Source organism: Amblyomma mixtum, chromosome 3 (assembly GCF_055824585.1).
Source record: "Amblyomma mixtum isolate Tamu chromosome 3, ASM5582458v1, whole genome shotgun sequence".
In the NCBI taxonomy this organism is placed as follows: domain Eukaryota; kingdom Metazoa; phylum Arthropoda; class Arachnida; order Ixodida; family Ixodidae; genus Amblyomma; species Amblyomma mixtum.
This window is the reverse complement of record NC_143014.1, coordinates 80,471,341-80,496,968: the sequence shown is the minus strand read 5'-3', so window position 1 is coordinate 80,496,968 and position 25,628 is coordinate 80,471,341. Positions and strand designations below refer to the sequence as shown.

General features: G+C 47.5%; 1 protein-coding gene across 4 annotated transcripts in view; it reads left to right on the top strand.

The window, feature by feature from the left end:
- The window catches only part of LOC149350758 (uncharacterized), a 111,400-nt gene that overhangs the window by 59,092 nt on the left and 26,680 nt on the right, over nucleotides 1-25,628 (top strand). The gene's annotated exons all lie outside the window — the stretch shown is intronic.

Here is a 25,628-nt window from a genome sequence, read left to right as displayed (position 1 = left end):
GCCTGATCATTTGAACAAATACGTACACTTTCTTGGGAGACAAGTGTCATGGTGGTAAGCTTTCCAAAGAGCGCCTAACTGTGTTTTTTTTTGTTGTGTTTTTTGTTGCTCTGAAAAACGAAAACTTTTGGCGATTGTAAGACAAGCCGCCACGCGCCTAAAGGCCGGAATACATGGAGCGTTTTTACCGCGGCGAATCGTCGATTTTCGCCCGACGGCGCAGATTTGACGCCCGGCGTCGAGAAAAACGCCCGCCGCCGCCGTTCAGGACCGGCTAGATTTTGACGCGCGGCGTCCGGTGAGACCGGAAGCGGCGGCTGAAGCGAGCCAATAGCAGCGCAGAAAGCCCGCTCTTCCGGTCCTCTGCCTGCCGCCGCCAACATGACCGACATGGCCATCGAGCTACGCAGTGTTTTTGGCACGGAAATGTTATTGTCGTGAAAATAAACGCTTCATCAGACTGGAAATGTCGCTTTTTTTGGAGAACATGCCCGAATCTTGGATCGGAATGCCTGCGCTCCCTCCTTGAAGCGAATGTGTCGAAGAAAACCGCAGCCGCTGGTGTCCGCGGCCGGCTGAGCGGGCGTCCAAAGGTACGCGACGGCATGCATTTGAGAACGCAATTCTTTATAGATACTTAAGCGCGCGTGCTAAAATTTGTACAATGGTGCCGAAGTGAAACTTTCCTGATTTTAACAGAATGGTCAGCGTCGCTGTTCTCACAGACCTCCTAGCACAGTGGTGTTTGCCACGCCTGGCTAGTCAATTTCGACAAGAGTATATATGGTAAAAGAAAACAGAAGGTGCTTCCTTTACTCGACAATTGCTCCAGCCGCATGAAGGCTTCAAAGCTCGAAGCGATTAAAGTGGTGTGTTTTCCACCAAATGCTACGCCAGCTCTATAGCCTGTTGACCACAGTGTGGTGCATGCAGTCGACGGCGCCTGCGGGACCAGGCTAGCGGAGCGATTGTTGTTCGATATGAAGCATGAACAGGCAACTGAGATTGATATTGCATTACCAATGGAGTCTGTTCTCTGCAGTATGGGAGAAACTTAGAAGTGACATCGTTAGAAGCTTCAAGAAAGTTGCATTTCAGGATGATGCTAGAGATGGGGACGCAGGTTTGCCTGCAGTTCGGTGAATGGTGGGAGAATCTTTTGTACCAGAGGATTATTCTGAGTTTGTGACTTCTGACGATACTGTTGCGGACAGCAAAGAGCTCACAGACCAGTGCATTGTAACCGTCATCGAAGGCCCATCAGTGTCTGCGTCAGATGAAGACAGCACAGGTGATGAAAGTAGCAGTGCAGAGAGGGAGTTCCTGATTAAACTGAGCAAAAAAGATGCCATTCGACAAACTAAAACTCCCAGGGGAAATTTCCAACGGCAGCAAGACTTCTCTACTAAAGTTCTACAGCTATAGTAGCAATGCAGCTGAAGGCTACTGCAGGTTTGCTGAAACGGTCGCGGCAGACCATCATTACTGAGTTTTTTTCGAAGTCATAAATAAACTTTCATGAAGTCTTGCTGCAAAAGGTTCTTTTGTGTCAAAGAGATCTCGCACGAACTCATTCAGCAGATCGACACAACCAGGGGATTCAAGACCAGCTAGGCAACTGTTCTGCTGCTTGTCTGCAACTAGAAATGCGATGCAAAGTTGCACCTGGCTCACTTAAAGAAAAGAAGAGTCATTTCGCATAAAGCGTACTCCAGATACAACGGACTTGTTTTACCGGATTATGTGAATCCGTTGTAACGAGCTTCGACTGTACCGACAGTTTTGGCCGAACTCAACGCGCTGAGGAGACGCCTAGCTATCCGCAAACTGGCCTCCGCGAGTGCCTCAGCTCTTTGGTCGGAACGTTCGGGCCGCTTTCTCGGCCCACTTTCAATCCTCACGGATCAGATCGTAGATGAAGAAGAAACAGAAAAGAAAACGTTCATCTCATGCACGGCTTGAAGGCGAAATTCGTGCGGTCACGGTGCCACCCGCGTGGCCTTTTCGTTGTGCAAACCTTTGCCTTCGATGTGTCGTCTCCCCGAGCCCCGTTTACCTGCAGCGAGGAAGGGCTTGAGAGATAGGAGGCAGAGAGCAATGCGATGCGAAGCGTGCTCCCTCCCTCCCCCCTCTCTCTCTGTATCGAATGCGGCTCGTGAGCGCCGTTTTTACGGTTAACAGAAGCCAGTCACGAGCCCGGCAAGTGGCACCTACTGAAGGCTAAAACATTTTCCAGAAGGCACTAAAACGTACGAGGGTCAGATCCTCATTCGCGTGCCCTACCCTCCACCTTCTTTCGCTTGAGGCCGCATAATAGCGCAATTAGGCTCGTGGCCACCCGGCGCGGCTGACGCAGCGACCTTGCATTTATAATGAAGGAATAAAAAAAAAATCTGAGATGCTCGTTGTGTGCGGAAGCACCTCTGCGGGAAGCCGCACCAATGGCATGGGTATGGCTTGCCTTGGATTTGTTTTATTCTGCGCCGTCAGGTTTATTTTTCTTTCATCTTTCCGGTCTTCTTCGCCTACCTATTTAGACTTTATTAGTTTTTATGCGCAAGCAAGAATTGATACCAGACCCTCGCCGTTCGCACCTCTGCGGCTTCTTGTATTATGCACGGCCACAGCAGCTGTCGCGAAACAGCGGTCATTCTGGTTTCTTTTTAAACGCTGTTGTTGACAGTTGTCTCACATGAGTGGCAAAAAAATGGGAGGAGGGATGCGGCTACGGAAGATGACAACATTGGGCAGCTGACAGCGTAGCAAGGCATCTGCAACTGCTTATCGCAGGAAAATCGGTTTATCGGCGGAAAAAAGTGTAACTGAAGAGCGGAAAGACAAGTGGGAAGACCAGAATGGGCGTTTGCGCCTGCGGGACCACGCCTGTTTACGTAACGCTGTTTACAACACAGCTAGCGAACGCGCAATAGAAACAGCCTGTTTTAAAAGCCAAAATAAAAGCAAGCGCACAACTTTGTCCCCATTGCACGAAATAAATGCGCAAAGGCCGAACTTCGCTACAAATTCGCTACCGGATACAACTTGCTCCTTTCTTGCACTTTACGAGGGGGCGGGGTAAGGGAAGCAGGACATGATTCGTTATGTACAGGGTCCGTCAAAAGTTCCCAGGCCACATGGTCCGCTTTTCATCGGTATACCCTGGCACCTAAGATTCCGATAGAGCTATCGAGGTTCTCAGATGGTAGAACGATCCTTCTTCTATTCTCTACAGATATTTTGAGCTTCGAGGGTATCTCAACAGCCCGACTATGCTGCTCAAAAGCAAACCCTGTGGCCTTGGAACTTTTGACGAACCCTGTACATTGACGCCCTTACGCGAACAGCTTTCGAGAGAAGTTCATTTCGCTTTCATCTGCTGACTTAGCGAAGGCCTTCGGTATTCATCACTCGCACGCGATTATTATGGACGAGTGATTAGCGCCGGTACCGGTGCTGCTCGACTGATCTGCCCTGGGTCATCCGGTACTGCCCCATGTGCGGGAGTGCGGCCCCAAAGGGCGCTCAACCCACCCCTGCGGATCGATGCGGGCGGCGCGCGCCGCGCCGTCGCCGGCCCCAGACGCGCGCCCCCGCCCCTGTGCATGTGCTCACTGCCTGACTCATCGCCGGGCGAGGGCTTCTCCCGTACTCTCTCGGCCGGCGCCATGTTGGGGCGCGGTGCGGTGCGCTCACCCCCGCCGGGCTTGATTGCTGCGCGGGCGGCAAAACAGCGATCGACTGTTGCGGCACGCGTCGCGCGCTGTCGCTTGCGAGCGCCGCTACGCTCCAGCGCTGCCTCGACTCGGGGAAAGTCGGAGCACGACTTAATGCCACGCGTAACATTCCACGAGACATGGAAAACGAAACAAAAAGGAGCATTCATGTATAGATCGATGTTTTCGATAATAGAGGTCTGCTTCTGTTATATTTTTTTTTTTTGGGGGGGGGGGGGGAGGTAAGGGGAGCCGCATAGGGCGGCACCCGAAACTCGCCCACAGGCCTCACCACTATAGCTTACTCAAATTCGAAGACGAATGAAAAATTTGAAATATCAGTGCGTTCAGTGCCGTAACTAACACATAATTATTAAGCTTGCGTAAATGCTCGAGTCGATGTATTGAACAACACACACACACACACACACACACACACACACACACACACACACACACACACACACACACACACACACACACACACACACACACACACGCGCGCGCACGTACACACACACACACACACACACGCACGAAGAATAAGAATGGGGTGGAGCGCATATGGCACGTTCTCTCAGATCATAAATGGCAGTTTACCAATATCCCTCAAGAGAAAAGTGTACAACACCTGTATCTTACCGCCACTCACCTATGGGGCAGAAACGTGGAGGCTAACGAAAAGGGTTCAGCGTAAGTTAAGGACAACCCAGCGAGCTATATGGAAAGAAAAATGGTAGGTGTAACGTTGAGAGACCGCAAGCGGGCAGAGTGGATAAGGGAACAAACGCGGGTTAATGACATCCTAGTCGAAATCAAGAGGAATAAATGGGCTTGGGTAGGGCATGTAATGCGAAGGCAAAGATAACCGCTGGTGCTTAAGGATAAGGGGGCGGATTCCAAGAGAAGGCAAACGTAGCAGGGGGTGGCAGTATAGCAGGGGGTGGCAGAATGTTAGATGGGCGGATGAGATTAAGAAGTTTGCGGGGATTCGGTGGCCGCAGCTGGCAAATGATAGGGTTAATTGAAGAGACATGGGAGAGGCCTTTGCCCTGCAGTAGGCATAGTCAGGCTGATGATGATGATGTTTTCTCTCCCAAACCTTTCGCTCCACCTCCGTCCCTTGAAATCCGCTCTTGTTTAGCGCCTGCAAGAGGAAGCTGCAAACTGCCCACGCACGTTCCAATCCTGCCCGCCATTCTCGGGCTCACCGAATTCACAGAAGACGCAATTGTGCGTTATCGGACACAGACGGCGAATCGGTCTGCAAAGGCAGATTGGCACGAATGCAAAACGACTCCCGCATGCATTCCTTTCGGTGAATGCTTTTTTTATATACTAATTTTGCCGTAGCATGCATGCCATCGACTTTTCCAAGATTCTGCTGAAATGTGTGATAGATGTTCTGCCTTGGCCTAGCATATTCCATTTTGGGGAGGTATGTTGTTTACTTTTCTCTTGACCTGTTGTCTGAAATCTGCCTAAAAACTGTGCCGAAAGCCACCAGAAGATGTCCCATTTTGAACACCTCTGCTTCATGTAACAGGCTATGTCTGTCGGTCAAGCTGCAACACATAACGTGTTTACTCGATTCTAACGCGCATGTCAGTTTCTTCATCAATATCGCATCAGTTTAATGCGCGTCTTCAGTCACGCCTCTGATTATTAAATTACTTTTCGCGGACCATCGTCTAGTTCATCAACCTGTCTAGCGAGGCTCGGCATGTCATGATTCCACCTATCAGCAAGGGCTTCAATGTTTGCAAGCCTGTTCTGAGTATCGTACAGGATTTCTAGCTTCTGTTACATTAAAAAAAGTTGACTTTGCACTTCAAGCAATCTCGTTCCAGAGAAAGCCTGATTTTTCTGCACCTTGGTGAGTTTGACAGGATCTTCTTTTAGTTCTGGATCAATGCTTCTTCATCTATATTCTTCTGTTCGGATATTCTGACTTCTGTACGCATCACATGTATATGCCGGATGAACAGCATTACAAAAAAATATTCGTAAAGATGTTGCCTATAATTTTCCTATATTGCTAGCTGCAAATGTCTTCCGCGAACTAGGACTCCCATAACTTCAAATATTTGTTCATTGAAACAGTTGTACTTAAGAATTATTGGAAACATATTCGTTCCGTGGTTTCTCGTTCAGTCACAAGATATGGTGTGGCCATACGCTGTGCTTATGTTCCAGATATCTTTAAAAAATTGCCGGATGGGCTCCATTCCGCGGCTTCTATATAAAGGCAATAGGGAATTATTGATGAATGAATGGTAAAGACAGTCAAGGTTTCTAGAAATTTTTCGCATCGTTAGATTTAGTTTTTTTTAACAGGCTGTCAACTTTTATAGAATTCTTGTTGTCCATTTATTTCAATTCTTTATCTTGTTTATATGCTTATGGATTGCTATATATGTCAATCACTATGTATATCATTAGGCACGGTATTACAAGCCATCTAAAGGCGTAGGCCGGCTTGTTTTGTGTTGTATCGCATTTGGCGGTGACAATAAAATTATTATTATTACTATTATTATTAATAACCTTATCAGCAGTGTAACTGCCTTGTGATAACTGATCCTAATTCACCGGGGAATGTCTTTAATATTTTCTGCGACCAAATAAAGAAGTTAAAAAATATTTCTAAACACGTCCTAACGAAGAAATGTAGAAATGATTATATGACTGGGGACATAATGCGTGCCATTTCAGAGACATGCATTGGACACTGTGTAAACGTTCCCCTCAAAAATAAAAACCGAAGTCTGGAGTACAAAGCCGCAACAAATAAGATAATCGCTTTGATAAGATCCAGGAAGCGCCTTTTTCCAAAAATTTCCGTAGTCATCGAGGGATGCCGCAAAAATGGGCTCACTAATAAACTACGCGCAAGAGCTCTGCAAAGATCCCCGATCTCTTTTTTTTTTTTTTCAGGTGACTCAGTCGACGTCGCAGTTATGTTCAACCATTTGTTTGCACTGGCTTCCGAGAATGCATCTTGGTGTCATGCCGTCCAACACACGTTTAAATGGAAGCTGGAACGATTTTCTGAGAATTCTAAATTATTCAAGGATTCGAAAGTATGAAGCTACCAGGTGAAACATGCCAAGTAGTTTTGCTCTAGCATTTAAAATGCTGACATAACCGCCGATTACAACAGCTCCAATGATGGAGCTTCTCACGAATTATAAAACATCTTCAGTTGTCCTTTAAGAAATCGCACTCGTTTCAGGAAACGAACTCGACCAAGTAATTTTCAGCTGTAAGCGCAAACAGCCTCCTGGTACTGGCGGTTAATCAGCGAGTCTGCTAGAAAAGAGCTTTGCGGCCTTATTTATATTGTGCTTTTCTTATCCATACCCAACAATTCTGGACAAAAGCATTTTTGAGCACGAAACCCTTTATGAACGCAATTTTTTCATATAATGTAAGATTTCACTACAACAATCAATATATCCGCAGATCCGACAGCAGCCTTGTATTTTTTTTGTCTATTAACGTTTTTGCTATCGCTCAAAGCGTTCTCCACTGGTTCTTATGGCAGACTTAACTGCTCCATGCGAGCAATGGAAAAAGTTTAAAAGAAAGATTTTGCTACACATCGGAATAATGGACCATTGCCTTCGATATTTACAATACAGTGTCTTGCAATTTTTCAATTTTCAGATTTTTTTCCCGAGAATGTTGGGCGTGTAAACAATTTTCTTGATACCGCCCTTATCCTAAAAGAGCTGGAAACTGCAAAATCTAATCTGCTTTTCAAAGGAGGGCAAATGGGTGACATGAAAAAACTATCGACCTTCTTCAATGCTACGTATACTTTCCGATATTACTGAAAAATTCCTTTTGATCTCCGCGCACAGGACACAACAGGACAGCACTGTTTTGTCTAAGTCTATAGTCCCTCAAGACGAAAATTGCTTGAGGGACTTGGCCCGGCAAAATCGGCTAAAAGACGTAGAGAAAAACCAGCAAAAAAAATCAAAGATTGGCTTGTAAGAAAAGAAAGAGACAGAAATATAAAAAATTGTTAGACCTCAGGTTGGTCACAACAAATTGAGTAAAAAATGAGAAACCAAAAAAAATGCAGGAGAACAATACAGTCACTGAATGCGCAGGAAGTATCATAAGCACAAGATTCCGACAGACCCAAGAAGCACGCAAATGGACATTAGGTAACAGATATTCACATACTTCACGTATCGATAATCTTTCTCTATATCTTTCAGATATATAGAGAAAAAAAAAAGACAGTACTCATGATTGCGCGGAAGGTACGTATATACGACGACTAACATAGCGGCACAGAAATAGCACAACCCAGAGAAGAACAAAAACTATAAAAAGGACTTTTGCAGCTTATATTTAGAGTCTGCTGAGAGGATCTCATCCGAAAGGCTATCGAAAATTCTCGTGCAATTTTTTATATGGGAATAATTTTTATTATATGCTAATTTATTTTTAAAATTTTATACCGGGGTAATTAGTCGAATAATTTTATAACCGCTGCGACAGAAGCCCGATTCTAGTGCGCATGAGCCCCGTTCGCTGGTATAGACTAGATGGCCCGTTATTTCTTACTTCGTCTGTCTCTTTTTTTTTTCTTTCGTGCTGTCCCTTCCTCGCGTAGAATGCGAAACGATTCCTGTAACTGCAGTCCTCGCTCCGCTGTCGATCGAAGCTGGGAAGCCCACGGAGCTCCACGGTACGTTGCGATGGAAGAGGCGTATACAGTGCAACGTCATATACATAGTGCATTCCAGAGTCGCGCCGTGAGGTGCACTAAGCGGGCAGCTATTATTTCTTTTTCCTCTGACTGTTTCCTCTGACAAAAAGGCCCACGTGGCGGCTCCACGGAAGGCGCTTGAAATTGACCATCGCAGGAACCACGAATTAGTGATTTGATTCTGACAGGTTAAAAATGCCCGAGTTAACGTCACCGCGAAGCGTTAATGCAACTGTATACGCTGGCGATGTCTTGATATCGCATTGACAGTTTCCTTTTTTTTCTTCCTGCTTGTTTATCTTAAACGGAATTGAGAGATCGTGAATTGGGGGTAGGGAGGAAGGTCGGAATGATATGGCATGCATGCACGCAAGGGCATACAGCGTGAAGGTGCAACATGCCGCCAATATGCGAGGATGCAATTTTTTTGCTAGGAAAGAAACACCGCAGTAATTGTTGCGCTCTCGGTGTACACCAAAGGGATTTAGGAAAGAATAAGGAGGCAGAGAGAAAGATGCGGTTTTGAAGCGAAAAGCTTCACTATAGGCTCGTCAACACCGCGCTTCGCGTGAGCCACCCTTCGGCGCCGCCGTGGCGCGCGCTACAGAAAAAACTTATAAGGCCTGCGGGCTGTTACTTCCCACCCTGAGCTACGTCACGCGAAAGAGGCCCACATAGAAGTTCCGTGCAGCACGTCTCGAAGCTACGAGCAGCGCACTCGTGTTGAAAATGAGGCCTGGAAGGTACACAATGGTTAACCCCACCTGGACCGAGAAGTCAGAGTGGGGGATGAAGGAGACGACAATGCGATCCGTTCTGGAAACACGTGACACTTCCTTCACTACCTGTGGGAAAGTCATGGCATGTCGCGACATGCTTCCGAACGCACATTTTTTTCTAGACGTTGACTGTGCCTAACCTCGTGCTGCGCGTGCGGTTGTGTCCGAGACGATGTTCTAGTGCCATCGCTGGATTACGGAATGTGGATTACGCTTCTGCCAGGATATGCCTAACAAGTGCTGCCTGCCCAATTGCCGGACTAACTACAAATCGGGTCCCAAAAACCACGTTTTCAAGTTTCCCTGTCATGAAGAAGAACAGAACGCCTGGATTAGGGCAATACCGCGAGAGAACTTAGTTGTATCACCGCACTCCAGGGTAAGATGTTCGAAACTTCCTTATAGAATAGTTACTTTTGCAAAATACGATAAGCTTAAGCTCATGCATTGTAAAAAAAAAGTGTATTTAAACTAAGCGGCTGGTTAGCACTGTGGGTAGCGAATGCAGACTTTCAAGAAAAGTGTTGCCAAGCTACAACTGCTATTTAAACAAAAATTTAACTTCCTTCTAGGTTTGTGAGCTTCACTTTATTGAGGCTGACATCGTGCGCGAGGCCTCCCACATCGACGAGGTTACAGGGCGCACCACCACTGCACCCCTTTCGCATCTGCGCCTTCGCCCAGGTGCAATCCCTTCAAGGTATTCACATGACGTCATCCGCAAGGGGCGCTAGCGGCCGGCGCGGCATTCGCCATGTTGGTGGTCGCGCGCGCGGCCGCCGCAGCCAGCCGCAGCGTTTGAATAGCTGGTGATGGGTGAAATGTGAGTGTATTTCGCGTCTCGCCGCACGTAATTTCTGTCCGGCCCGTGCCGCCGCGTGACTGAGTGAATATTCCGTGAACTGTGCGAAGCAGAAAAGAGCGGGCACGCGCAGAAGGTTCTACTTTGTGAAAAGGTCGACCCCCCGTAGGAATGCGGAGGCACCGGCATGGTGTGCGACGTATACAAGACTGCTGCCGCGCGTTGAATTCACCGGTATCGAGGCCCACCTTGTGCACGGCTTAAGTTTGCTGGCAGGCCAAGGAATTAAAGGATATAAACCTATGAGAGGGTGCAATTACTTGACAAGCGGGTGAGTCCAAGAGTCGTGCTGTGGGTGCCGACGTCCGCGGTGCCGACGGCCGAAGTGCCGTTTTTGAAGAGGTGAGTAATTCGAAGGGTCCGTTCACTTAGCTGTAGCTTAACTTGTCATCTCTACCTGCTGAAAGTGACGTGTTACAACTGAATCTAGCGGAATGGCTGCACACTGCGAAAACGGTCTTGTGCATACGAAGCAGCGCTACGTAGCTACAATCAAAACTGCAAAACATTCTCGCTGTGTCTGCCGTTCGTGCTGCGAGAGCGCATGGCAGTATTTGTTTGGCCGTTCTGTCGGGTAAATAAGGCAGCTATGACGCTTTGCCTTTCTGCTGAAAGACCGTACGTCTGAGAAGCCTCAGCAGTTCGCGGACTACAGCTAGGCGCTTGAATTATCAATTTCTGCGGTGGCAGTCCTGGAATTTCGGTAATTAATCGTGCTGTTTATCCACGATGTGCCCTGAATGACTAGCTGACAGTTATCAACTGATATTAAAAGCTGCAAGTCGTGTACGTTCTTGCGTGCAGCGCAGCCAGCCAGTTTTGCTGCCGAGTTGAGGCAGCTCGGTTATATCACGGCGCAGAAGAATTCTGCTGCAAACTTCATGCACAATACGCGCTCCACAAAGATAAGTGGTCGCTGACGTATTCAACAACGTACAAATATGTTACGGATCACTAACAGTTCAGGCCGGGTACCTCACGGCGCACCGTGACACTGCGCGAGCTGGCCTGAAACGACCGCAAACATGGCGCGCCTGCCGCGACGACGCTCGCGCCGTCTGGTAGCGCGGCCTCAGTGAATACCTCCTATACTTCTAAGCCAAGCACCTCAAGGCAGGCTATGCAGTGTACGCAACACTTAAAAAGCTCAAGTGTACAAAATGCAGGGATGCGCTCACGGAAAAAAGGACATCAATATCCGACACGGATGGACGATACGACCTTGTGAAGCAACTTGACAGGGGCGGGCTTGTTTACCCAGCAACATTTGCCGTCAACGCTGTCGCACACAACTACGTAGTTGTTAACCCTTTCGGCCCTGAATTTTTTATTTCGGCCGTAGATTTTTTTTGCTCCGCGTTTTTACGATGCCTACGGCCCCATAACCACACAGTAAAAATTTTAAGTTTGTGGTGCGAGTATTAATCGATTTACAGGTATGGTGTCAAAATCGGACATCAGGGCTCAATGGGTGTAAAATGCTAGTGGGACCGTTTTGGTAACCATAACCGACAAGAAAGAAATTAACGAAAAAATGTCTTATTGTGCAGTGTGGAGACCTATAAAGAAGCTTTTGTTACTTTGTAAGGGATAGATAATATCGCAGTTTCCACAAAAAACTTCGCTCGCTCCTGTTTACCTTGCGTTTTGTATCGTACCTCCACGTTCTTGTTCCTGCCAGGTTTGTGTTCCAGCTTGTGTAAGTTACGTCAACAGCTCACATGTTCAAAACTTGCGTAGCCTTCCTGGAAGGCGACTGTGGTCAAGATAAAGACTTTCCTCGAATCTGTAATGCCCTTCTCTATTGAGCTTCACGAAGCACTACCGTAGCACCCAGCGCGAAGGTCGGCAAATCTAAGTTCTAAGCTTGCGCGCGGCACACTACATCTCGCTTGCGCTTGTTTTCAAACCAGCGTTTCGCTCTAGAAAAATTCATAAAGTGGAACATAATCTCGTCGTGTCTGTGTCTTGACCGAATGCTGTTCCCTTCAGGTGATAGGAAGTTCCCTCTCATCCATAGGCTTATGAATTCAGGATATCTCACGGCCGGGCAGAAAGCAGAAGCTGATTATCAGCACACCAAACACGCTTTCTGAAGAAAACACTGCCAAACACGCTGCATTGATCCGAACGTAGAGCGCGCGCCACACGTGCTGCACGAGCGGCGGAGCGCGAGTTTCAGTGTAAATACCCCGGTCGCTTCTTGCAGCTCAGTGTCGATGCTCACTGCTTACAGGAGAAGGAGAGAGGTAAAAAAAAAAAGGAATAAAAGCGCAAGGTCAGGCGTGCATTTCTTCTCGCTATTCCTTTGGTCCGGTTCCTGTTCGCCGACATCCGCATGGTCATTTCAAGGCTCAATCCGAATATTCACCATGTATGATAGCGAAAATTTTCATTTTTCAATTCATCAGAAAGCCAATTTTAAGATTTTGTCCATTTTCTGTAATGAACATTCATGTCAGCAGTCCAAAAAGGCCGTTAGTATAGGTGCATCTGCTAAAATACTAGCAGATTCTATTCTACAAAGATGACCTATCATCACTCAATGGCCACCGCTGGCAACCGTTGAGCCCTGATGGTGTCAAAATCGCACATGTCAAAAATGTGTTCAAACGCAGCGTCTACGCATTCAGTGATATTTACGACGTGGATGTGAGCTTGGATAGGCGTTTCACACAACATATAAAAACCTGAGCGCAGAAGACTGAATGGTTAGTGAGATAAAAATGCACAAATTTGCTACACCTCGGCTTCTTCACTCCATGCCTCCCATGCTGCTACTTCTTCTTCCTTAGACCTCACAGCTCAATGGAAGTCCATGAACAGCGGTGTCGATAGCAGCAGGGATCCCTAAGAAACTACTGTATTAAAAATTAATAGTATTTTCTTCTGTTACTGAGGCGAGAGCGTAATATTTGTGGTGTGGTGTCAATTGACACCGCCAGGGCCGAAAGGGTTAAGCAACTATCAACAAACAAGAACTTCGTCAATCTGCCGAACCAGCGTCATTTAGTCACGGACCTCACGCTTTAACTGCTCGCCGGTGACGATTCCTCAGAGTTTGACACCTGCGAGGATGGCCACAAGTGCGAAGTTGTTCTAAAACACCTCTTGTATGTAGCACGAACATTTTGCTCAAGAATTACTGCTGCAAGATGAACGACAAAATATTGGATGCCAACGCCAAGGCGAAAAAGAGAAAAGCTGAGACTCTGCGGAATAAGGCAGCGGTTCCGTTGTAAATAGCAACATGAGTGTTTTATATGTCAACTTCTAAACCCACTTGCTATGTTGAAAATACTTAAACTGTGGCAATGTATGTACCTGTATCGAAAGCGATCGTATTCATTTAAAATATGACACTAGAACAAATACATGTATCTCCAATAAAAATACAAATACGCAGTTGTGAAGCTATTCGAGAGTGTTTAATTCTTCATTATTGCTGTGCTTCATAAAACTAGGTGAAAAAAAGGAAAAGTTTTAAAATATTGGCAAATTTATTTCAAGTAACGCATGAAGAAAAACATTTACTGAGAAAGACGAGAAAGCGCAATGCGATAGAGGTGCTGACATCAGTGCTTAAACAATCATTGCACAGATGGTTTGCGGCTAGTGCCTCAAAATAAATTCCGTGTAAATTGTCTGCTATTCATTCCAGTATTTTAACTCAAGAAAAAAATGTGGACTGATAAATGTAAGCTTATTGCTGCTAGTTGATTCCGGTCGCGATTCCTTAAGCTCCGCCGTAAGTGGCGGCGACTGTGGGCCTCTTTTCGTGACGTCACGGGAGGAGCACTCAGGCCTTGTCAAACTTTAGAGGGTCGCTACGCAGCCACTTCTCCTCGCCACAGGTTTACCCCTCGCCGCTGCCGCCTGGTCGCCGCCGCCGTCCCAAGAGGAGAAGGTTCTTTCGCAAGGCGTTGCGAGAACGCGTGAGCGGCGGCGGCGGCCGTAGAAGAGGCGCAGACATTCGCCATGGAAGGAGGAAAAGAAGACCCAGTAGTGGTAGCGAGGGAGTTGGCTACTGCGAGCTCGCCTCCTCACCACCGTTTGCCCTTTCGTTGCAGCCGCGTGTTTACCACAGTTGCTACGCATGCAGAAGGAGGGCTAATAACGCGCTTGCCTACCCAGTGCATTGTGCGCGAACTGCGACAGCCATGACGTCATACAAAGCATAACTGCAGTTTTTCGCTTGTACGAGGTCTGTTAGAAAAGTATCCGACTTTATTTTTTTTTGCGAACACCTGATGGATATGAGACAAGCGCGCTTGCATCAGGCGACCTTGAACCTTCATGCGCATGCATGAATTTTTTCCCGCCTGCCGATAGCGTCAGTCGCTGGGAAGCAGCGTTTGAGTGAGGCAGTGTGCAGTGCTCTCGTCGGTTTTTTATTGCAAGGAAAATGGCGGAGTGAAAGGAGCAGCGCTACTGCAACAAATTTTGCCATAAACTTGGCGACAGCCGAGTGGAAACCATTCGAAATATTCAGACGGCTTTCGGTGAAGATGCTATGAGCAGCACACAGTTTAAGCAGTGTTACAATTGTGTTAAAGATGGCCGCACATCGGTGGAGAACGAGCCACGCTCCAATCGGCCATCAACATGCCAAAATGACCAGGTCATTGCGAACTGAACGCTATGGTGATGCGGGACTGTCGCGTGACTATCCGAGAAATTGAGGAAGAGGTGGACATGAGCAATTTCTCCGCACATTCCATTATCACCGAAGATTTGGCCATGGAGAGAGTTGCGGCGAAATTCGTGCCTAAGCTGCTCACGGTGGAGCAAAAGCAGCTTCGTGTTGAAGTTTCACAGGACATGCTGGATTCCGCAAACAGTGACCCCGACTTCATCAACATCATAATCACTAGTGACGAGTCTTGGGTGTACAGGTACGACCCGGAAACCAGATCCCAGTCGTCAGAGTGGAAGCATTCCACGTCACCAAGACTTAAGAAGGCCAGCCAATTGCGCAGCAATGTGAAAGTGATGCTGACTGCTTTCTTTGACACCCTCTGTGTGGCAGACCACGAGTACGCACTCTACAGGGTCAAACAATGACCAAAGAGTACTACAGGGATGTCCTCCGTTGCCTACGTGATGCTGTGCGGCGCAAGAACCCGGAGCTGAGGTCAACAGGAAATTGGCGCACCCATCGCGCCAATGCTCCTGCACATTCCTCGCACTCGAATCAGATTTTTTGGTGAAAAACCAGACTCCTGTAGTTCAACAGACTCCTTACTGTCCTGATATGGCCCCTGCGATTTCTGGCTGGTTCCCAAAATCAAAAGGCCATTGAAAGGAGCGCGATTTCAGACAAGGAAGAACATTATGGCTGCAACGACAGCTGAGCTAAACTCCATTCCGAAAAGGGCCTTTTCGGAATACTTCCCACAATGGCAGCACCGCTGGGAGAAGTGTGTGGAGTCCCAAGTAGACTACTTTAAAGATGACTAGGTTTGCAACGCTCCAGTTATGCAAGTTTTTTTTCAATGGCCAAAGGTCAGATACTTTTCCAACAGACCTCGTATATCCAGGCTTAACCGGAGCTAAGCCACTGTCAATTTTTTTAACGTGTGCTGACATCGCACAGCTCGCGCGCGTTTTTGTATTTGCCACCATGGAAATGCGGCCAAAACAGAGCGGCTTTTTGTGCGTGCATTGGTTTACAAATTTATTGCTTGCGCGCAGAATTTTAATCACTTTTCATCGTTGGGTGCGCTTGAAGATTTTTTAACACATGAAGCAACAAAGCGTCAGTCAAAATACTGAACGCTGCGGCCTTCGAAACACAATGCTTCTGCTACAGTTTTCTTCTGCGAGCCCGCCATCTATCGAAAGGCGTTCGAGGTTCCAATAGCTCCCAACCAATTAGTTACGTGCTGAGCTTTCGAGTGGATGCTGTCGGCGCGTTTGAACGGCTGCAATTCCGGGCCGTCCACTGGCGCTGTATGCTGGGGAAACAATGAAAAAGTGGTACAGGGTTTTAACGTTGTTAGACCGAGTAGACGTGCGAAAGCATGCGTGAATTCGTCGCCTCTTCTTTCTGGCATCTGCATGTGCACGAATGTGCGTCGCATTAGCTGCCGCCGAGTGGAGAGAGGGTGTGAAGATGAAGAGCGAGAAACGCACCCCTCCCCACTCGGCGGCAGCTGGCGCCACACTCCTCCGAACTTACCCGAGCTTACCCGAGTTACTCCGAGGCTTCACACAAGATTCTTGATCGGGTCGTTAAGAAGGGCGTTGGCACTGACAACGCGCTTTCCAAGATGACGGAATGCTATGAGGTGCGGCGCTTTTGCTCGAATACGTGCCTTCTTGGTTCGAGGTGCAGTGGAGTTAAAAAGCAGTTTTCTCAGGATAATATGAAAGAAAGCACATTTCCTAAAGTCATAATGGGGAATAGCTCCAATAGGACACAACTGACTCTAGACGATGCAGCACTTCGACTGGAAAACTGCACAAGTGGCAAGAACATGCAGGCCTGCAGGGGAAAGCTGTCAAATACAGGGTGATTTTTTTTTCTGCACAAGATGGTATGCTGCACCCAAGGTCGGGTCACAGGCCCATTTTTCAAGCATTCCGCCCCAGATAAGCTGCGCACCAAGCTAGGGGAAAACTTGCACCCACTGCATCACCGGTGGGCACCGGCGGCACTGGAGATCGAACTCCGCACCTTCCGCATGCGAGGCGGAGGCTCAAACCATTTGGTCAACGCTGCGGTGGCCACACCACCACAAATTAAAAAAAAAATTCCCTACGTTTTCCTTGGTTTCGGTGACTATTGGCTTCCTTCATATGTACGCCGTAAGGAGCCCCTCATTTCCCTACCATTATCTGCTCAATAGTAGCATCTGCTCTATTTCAAGCAATCCCTGCAGCATCTGCCCTGGCACATTACTTTGACTCGACTTATCCGCTTGTTCATGTGACACCTTCAGAACCCCCTCCTTGGCAGTGTCCTCAGGTCACCGACAGCCGACCGCCGAGTGTCATACGCAACTTTCACCGTTCAGTGACAGAAGCAGAGCACCCTCTCTCAATCGACTTCATAGGCGGGCTTCAAGCTTACGTGGGCGCAAGCAAGAAATACCATATTTTGCACACCAGTCTCCTCTGTCCAGCTCTCCCTGAAGTACGCCAGGCATTTACCTATATCATACACTCTATAAGCAGAAAGGAGTAAAAAGGGAGCAAAGTTGTCCTCTACGCACACCCTTTAAAGAAGGGAGTGCGCTATAGGACAGCTTATACTCCCTTTTTACTCCCATATAGGTGTATTTGTGATTAGAGTGCTATAGAGGCATGGAGGAAAAAAAACTGAGGAGGGAGCGGCCGGCGACAACCTTGAAGCCTAGTCTTAACAAGTAAAGATATAGTAAATAAAAAGAGAGTGTGTCCCCCCCGTGATCACACCACGTGATAGCGTGCGGTAAAATCTAGCCCCGCTGCGCGCGCGCATGCGCAGATTAGCGCGGCAGACTGACTGTAGATCAACCTCCTTGCTGTAGACGCCCGCGCCGCGGGTCGCACATACGCGCGCACTAAAACGTACCAGATTCAAAACATAAAGGACAGACTCGGAGAGCGAAAAACTGAGGGAGAAAACGGCTTCGTAAACACTCGGCTTGCGAACGCTGGTCGCGTGACGTCACGCTCCCTCCTCAGTTTTTTTTCCTCCATGTATAGAGGTGCCGCTTCTCACTGTGATAGAGCTAATAGCCATTCCTGACGGTTTGTACTTTAAAAGACCGCCTCTGTATTCAACCACCGACCCGTCTTCTCCTATATACAGACTCCACACAAGCAGCTCGGCCTCTACGGTGCTTAGCCAGTCCCCTGGGCATCGTTGTCGATGTGTGCCACATTGAGCAATAATATTCATGCCCTGTCCAAGTTATGTGGGCTCGATGCACTACACACCATCTTAGGGAAGCGGTAAATGCGTCCCATCTACTGCAGGTGACATATACGCTCTTCCCATAAAGAAGTTATCCGCAGGAGACGCCGTACTGCCTCAAAAGGAATTTCCCCGCCGCTCCACGCGTGCTTTAATTTCACCGCGTAGATCCAACCTTCCCAGCGAATTAACTCGCCGTGAGGAGGTAGCGTTGAGGAGAACCCGGATGGGTGTTGCGCTGACGCCTGCGGTCAGCGCTTCCTGGACATCGCAGGCTCCTCCTCTTACCAGCCCCTTCTGCCCCGCCACCGCTACAGAGGCGACATTCGTTCACTTCATGCTAACTTGCCCCGGGCTTGCCCCCCCCCCCCCCGTGTGTGTGTGTGTGTGTGTGTGTGTGTGTGCGCGCGCGCGCGCGTGTGTGTGTGTGTGTGTGTGTGTGTGTGCGTGCGTGCGTGCGTGCGCGCGCGCGCGCGCGCGTGTGTGTGTGTGTGTGTGTGTGTGTGTGTGTGTGTGTGTGTGTGTGTGTGTGTGTGTGTGTGTGTGTGTGTGTGTGTGTGTTTACCGTCCCAAAGCGACTCAGGCTATGAGAAACACTATAGCAGTTTCTTCTACAAGCACTGCTTCAAGTACTACCATTTGCACGTTAATTAAGAACACCAAAATAGAGTTTAAGCCACTTTTGACCACACAAAATTGCTACATTAGATCACCGAAAAAAGTCAGCATTTCATTCGCTGAACATAATATTCGCCGAAAAAACAAACAAAACCTGCGTTCGGAAATAAAAAAAAAAACGAAAAAAAAGTCCGCCGATGAACCTATGCTTGAGCGTCGAATATGTTGCTCCCGCTCATGCTATATTTATTTTTATTTTATTTATTGATGCTTCAAAGGCCCATTCACGGGGTATTACATGAGGGGTGGGCGTGGAGTACGGCAATATAGGAGATTTTCGATAGAGGTCTTGAATTGATGATGGTCTGTTAACAAGGCGATGTGGCCAGGAAGGTCTTTCCAGTCCTGGGCTGTCCGTAGAAAAAAATCATTCCTGGAATTTTGTAGTATGGGCGCGCTCGGGATAGACTGCTTTTGGGTGGATGTGGCGGGTTAAGCGATAGACTGGGCTGTTGAAGATGTCCGGAGGCAAGGTATGGAAAAATCTGTGATATACGCAAAGGCGTGCTAGTTTACGGCTGGAAGCTAAGGTGTGGAGATCAAGTTGGGACTTCAATTTAGTGATGCTAGTGTGGTAGGAGTAGTTGAAAAGTATGAATCTAGCCGCGCGATTTTGAACCGACTCGAGCAAATTAGTTAGGTAAGCTTGATGAGGATCGAATATGGAATGAGCATACTCTAGTTTGGTTCTGACAAGTGCGACATAAGCGACAAAATTTTACAGTAGGGGGCGCTAAGGCAAGGTTACGGCGTAACTCTAGCCAGGAGTGCGGTTTGCAGAGTTAGCAATTTGATTAATATGAGTGCACCCAAGACAGGTCTCGGGAAAAGTTAATGCCTAGGTACTTAATTGTGTCGGTTACGTTTAGAGGACAGTCGTAAAGGCGGTAAGTGGGAGCCTGGTACTTACGACGCTGCTGAAAAGACAACAAAGAAGTTTTGTTGACATTTATTTTCATAAGCCAGGTATCGCACCAATCTTGTATTTTAAGGAGGTCGTTCTGCAGAGCGCTAACATCAGACAGGTTATTTATGGGGCGGTACACTACGAAATTATCAGCGAAAAGCCGGATGTTAGATGTAATGTTAAGGGGCAGGTCATTAATATAGATTAGGAAGAGAATGGGGCCTAGTGCAGTGCCTTGAGGAACACCCGATAAGACGTTGGAAAAGGCGGATTAACAAGAGTTGGCAACGACGAACTGCAGACGATTGGTTAGAAATTCGCTGATCCAATTGAATACACATGGGTCTAAGTTTAAGGCACGAAAGTTTTAGTAGTAAGCGACAGTAGGGAACTTTAGCGAAAGCTTTTTCGAAATCCAGAAAGAGAGCTTCAGTAGGTGTCTAGATATGAGAGAATGTCATGAAAAAAAAAAAGAGCGAGTTGCGTTCCGCAGGAGTAACTTTGACGGAAGCCATGCTGATTAAGGTGAAAGAAGTTGACGGATGACAGGAAATGGGCTGCCTGGGAATAGATAACATGTTACGTGATTTTAGAACAAACACTTGGGGTAGGTATAGGACGATAGTTCTGTATACACGATTGGTTACCTTTTTTGAAGACAGGAACGACCTTCCCGACTCTGCAGGAAGGGAACTGGAGGATAGCGACTGCTGAAATAACAGTGACAAAATGACGCTACCAATGTGTTTAGTGTTTTTAAGTACTTATTTATACCGTCAATTCCCGTTGAGGATGAGTTCTTTGGTTTGTCAATGACGTTAGAAATACCATTTGGATCAAAATTAACAGCTGTCATTCGAGGATGCGCACAAGGTAATGGTGATCGGAGGTTGACAGCTGCTCTAGAGCGGTCGTCGGCGCATTGTGCGGACGTTTCGCGTCCTGTACGTGCAGTGTGTGTGTGCCATTCGCGCTCCCGTTTACATCGGCAGTGAAACCTCGTTGCTACCTATGCGTGTTCTTGCAACGCTCCAGCGATTGTCACTGACGTCGGTATAACTGTCATTTTCGTTTTTCGACGATTGCGCTTGTTTGAACGGCGGGGGCCATGACATGGGCGGAGAGCGATATTGTAAAGGAAGCAGCTGCGCTCGCTTTGCTCTTAGTATACAGAAACTTTGTTACATGCCCGTTTGAAACGTGTAACGTTTGAAGCGTCTAGCGAGCTATTTGCCTCTGGGACGTGCCGGGCTCAAGTGTATTCGTTCATATTGTAGCGTGCAACGCGAAATCGAACACCGGAGTACGAAAAACTGCGGCGGTCCCTCAGTGGTCCGAGCGCGCGAGCGAGAGCCAACTAACTTCTTTCTCTTCTAGTGCATGCACTACTTCTGTCTCTTCGAATGCATGTATCAATATCGTGGCCAATTCTGTGCTTTTGGTCACGCGCTATGTTTATACCGGTTTCCTGTAGCAGGAAACATACGCATATAGTGACGTTTTATAGTGACTTCAATTTTCTGTTACTCTCCTTTCTCTTTCTTTTTTTATCCCCTCACCCCCTTCCCCCCGTGTAGGGTAGCAAACCGATTATTATTTCGGTTAACCTCCCTGCCTTTCCTCTTCTATATCCTCCTCCTCCTCCTGTAGCAGGTTTGCAATTGCTTTTCTAGCTGATGTCATGGTCAAGAAGTGCGAAAAAGGCGATCGCTCTAACTGAATTTGGAGGCCTTTTCTCACATGCGTTTATTGTGCCCATGTCCTGTGATAGTGTTATTTCTCGTAAAAAGTACATGGTGAAATGAGGATCCGCATGTGCGCTGAATTTCATTGATGCTTGTGGTGGTTACTGTGATCAGGAAAGTAAAAACAGCGCTAAATTTTACACAAACCACACAGAAAGACGGACAGCGCCCGTCCTGTCCATCTTTCTGTGTGGTTTGTGTAAAATTTATGCTGTTTTTACTTTCCTGAACATAATGTCACACCAACTAGCCCAGCAAAAAGGCCTGTGGTTATGTTGAAGAAAAATAATTTGATGCATTCATTACGTACAACAGATCGACTTTCATTGCCTGTATTGTCGATCACAAGTAAAGTGTGCTACTATGCAGTGACATTACAAGCTAGTATTTCACCAAGTAGAGAAAAGTGGAGCGTACAGCTGCAGCTCTGCACATTAAATATGAAACACAGCATTGAAATGAGGCACAACACCATGAAACTTATACTGCAGCCACTGGGGACTCCTAAACTTCTAGAAGTCTGAAAAGCTACGGTCATATATATTATGCACAATACTAGATCTGTGGATGCGAAACACATGCGATGTTGCCATGCTACAAAGGGTGGATTTACGGAGGGGGCAGTCACATTTTAAACGTATATTTTCTGAAATTTTTTAATTGAGAAAGAGGTGTTCAGAATGGTTGTCCTATGTAAAATTTCAGTCTTTTGGAGGGAAGCGACGCCCCCCCCCCCCCCCCCCACCCCCCATCCATAAATCCTCCCCTGCCGTCTACTATATGCACTTTGGCCCTCTCCGTTTCTGTCGCCTCTATGAATGGCTTTTGGAGTTGTGAATCAAAAGTCATTGTTGGCACGGCCACCATTACAACACGTTATGATACTACATTTTGTGTTCAGGGTCAAGAACTCAAACTTATTAGTATATTTGCCCATCCTCACTGCTGTATGAGAAAGCATTCCTTGCATGGCCAGCCGCACGAAAACATACAATGAAGATAAGTATGGTATTCAACACCAACAAAAAAATAATGCAGAATTTTTCTAATCCTCACTGCTGCAACAGAAGGCACTGTTGACACTGCCAGCTTCCAAAACATACACAATGGAGGCAGATTGCAACATTCAGCGACAAGAGCTGCAATAAAAGGCAGGTTGAACTCTAAGGTGGGGTGTGGTCATGCATGGCAGCATTGTACGACGCAGTACGAAGCAGTAACTGGAAGTAGCCGCCTGTCTGACACGGGTATTTCCGCTTTATTAACTTTTCCGCTGACGAACACCAACATAGGACACCCTAAACCGGCAAGCAGCCAAGCGCCACTCGCGCGGGGGCCTGCGCCCATGCGGTAGCACGCTCCTTCGTTGGCTTTGAAACGCGCGCGCAATCGGCGCGGCGGCAAAATGTAAACAGAAGCCCGCCGGAGTAAGATGGCGCCGAGCTTGTTTCCGGCTTCACAAAATGTCACGTGACGGCCTCTCTTTTTTTTTTCCTTCCTCCATGGAGCTACCGCTGCCTTGTCACGTGCAACGTTTTTAGATCCCTTTCAGTTTGCAAGCTCCCCCGCGCCGCGCCCGAGAAAGCGGCCCCCGTCCGCTTCCACTCACCACGCGGCGCTGCTGTCGCTGTCGGCCCGGAGGCGCCGGAGCGCTCGCGCTTGGCAGTTGCTGTGACAGCCTGTTCTCATCCGCGATAACATTGGGAGCGAACACGTCGAACTCAAATTTGCTGTACTTTTGGAGCTGTCACGTTGAAACTTCAGCCTCATGGTTAAAGAAATGTTTCACCTGGCTAGTAAGGGTGAGATAAAGAGCAGGCTGATGCCAGTTCGCAAAAAACCAATCGTTTGCATTGCGCTTTATCGCATCACGTTTGCGACGTTTAGCGCTGATGATATGCGTATGTTGGAGTAGAGCTATCAATATTTCTTCGGGAGAATGCACGAAACATTAATGAAAGGATAAAACTAGCGATGTTCCGCTTCTAGATCAGTCACGAAATTCCGCGCTATATTATCAACGAAGCACCGCACATGCGAGCAGCATTTTGCACGTTCTTTAGAATTCCAATTTCAGAGAACACAAGTATAAATGCAGACACACTTAGCTGGATGCAGGGAGGGAATAACTATAGAAGAGCTTTTTATTTGCAATGATAGCACAGACAGCAGCAGCGTACTGCACTTTCATTTTTAGAATGTTAATTTCATTGAACACAGACAAGCATTACATGCAGACACACTAAGTCGGAAGCACGGAGGGAATGGCTACTTGAAGGCGAGCTTTTTTATTTGCAATGACAATATTTCTCTGTTCTCTAGCCGACGGTTCACGTCTCTCGCGTGGATGCGGATGCGTGTCACTATGACAAAATGCAGCACTTGGCATGTAAAAGTGGCCATATACTCTGCACATCCAAGCCGAACAAGGTTTTGCAATTCAAGCTCGTCTAGCAGCTCCCAAAAAACGTCCCTTTCAAAAACGGGACCTTCCTTCAAAGAAATCGTGATTGCTTTCTTTACAATGTTGGTAAACTCTAGCATCTTTTTGGTGGGATGCTTTAAGCACCCTTGCTTGAAGCTTTTTTATACTGTAAGATAAGCGTCACTGCCAACAACTGGCACAGGACAGCTGATATCTTCCATGCTGATATCTGCTGGCTGCTCCAAATCAGGCGGCGGTGACCATGGCGGAGACGCGAAGGGCCACGCTATGGCCACGCTGGTCGGGCTGGATGGATAGGAGCGCCCCCTTTGAAACGGGGTGGTGGCAATTGCCACCATGCTCAGCTTTTCTTTATTTATTATTTTTTTTGTTTACTGTGTTGGCAATTCTCATTAAGATTCTCCATCACCTTTGCCTACGGTTTCCTACTATTCTAACCTTATGCCACATCTCTGCTTTTCAGCCACCAATCCTCCAATCGCTTTTTGCTGACTTCCACTGCAGATTTATTTACATGACCATTGTTATCTTTAAACCCTAGGGCCTCAGAAAGAGCGACTGTGCCTGCATCGACATCCGGATGGATACCATCACATTTGATTATGAGGTGTTCAATTGTTTCCACAGATCTACCACACACTGCACATGTGTCAAACCATAAAAACGTTGTGTCAAACAGCGTGGCGAGCGCCACCGCACGGAAGGAAACGGAAAGGCGACAATCCGCGCACCGCAGCTTTCAAACTGAAAGGGATCTAAAAACGTTGGTCACGTGAGGGCCTATTTCCCATGATGCTTTCCACTATATTTTTTATGACTAGGCTTCAAGATTGTGACGTCGTACTCCCTCCTAGTCATGGAGATGCTCCTAGTTTTTGCTTCCTCCATGATGCCAAGGCAGTCGGTGGGGCTGTCGCGACATCTGGCATTAGAAAAACGAAGCAAGATGCGTACTTTATCGCGGACTCCGAGAGGAACTGCAACCGTGCGCGTTGTGCGCATGTTTGATAGCGAGCGCGATTGTGGGCATCCGCGTCTGGGTTGTTTAGGTGTCACCGTATTCCATGTGTGCCATTACGACCTAGTTCTGCCTTGTCACATTCATCATGCGCTGTTCCCTCTGAATCATGTGATCACGCAATGTTTGAACCAACGCTGCTAAGTGCAACGTTGGTTTGAACGGGTCGTACTACGCACGTGAAACGTTGCGTAAGCCATGACTAGCGCTCGCATTCTGAAGCTGTAATGCCGCAACTTTTTCTGCGTGGAAGCACGCGTACACGCGCGTCTGAGAGAGAACCTGATCTGCAGCTCTGAAAATGTTGCAGCTTGTACGTCAGAATAAGGCTGAGGTGTTGATAATCAGCCACTTTAACCAGAGGGAGTGAGGTGGCGCAGAAACTTGGGGTGTTGGGTTGCTTCTCGTGATGTGTGCTTAATTACATCTTTGGTATGACCACAGTAGCAGAGTATTTCGCGCGCTATGTGCTCTACCCGCCACGAAAACAGAAGCATATGTCTGCTGCATATTTCTGCTACACCCCTTACCGACAAACGTGCACCAGAACCGATCTTCGGGAGAACATATGCAACAGAAACATAATAAACACTGATTTAGTGCTATCGGTAATATGGACAGGACCACTGATAAAAAAAAAAAAAGAAATATGGGTGGGAGCAACATCTCTGCGACATTTTCTGGGCGTGCAATATTGCGAAGCCTTGACAAGCCTGAACAGCAAAATGCGATCAGGATTGTCAGCCAGCTGCAGCAGTTGTTCTTTCGCTTGTACACCACAAGAACGAACTTACCCGGTGATGTGCAAGGGCTTACTCGGCGTTATAGCAAAGTAGCGAGTTATAACG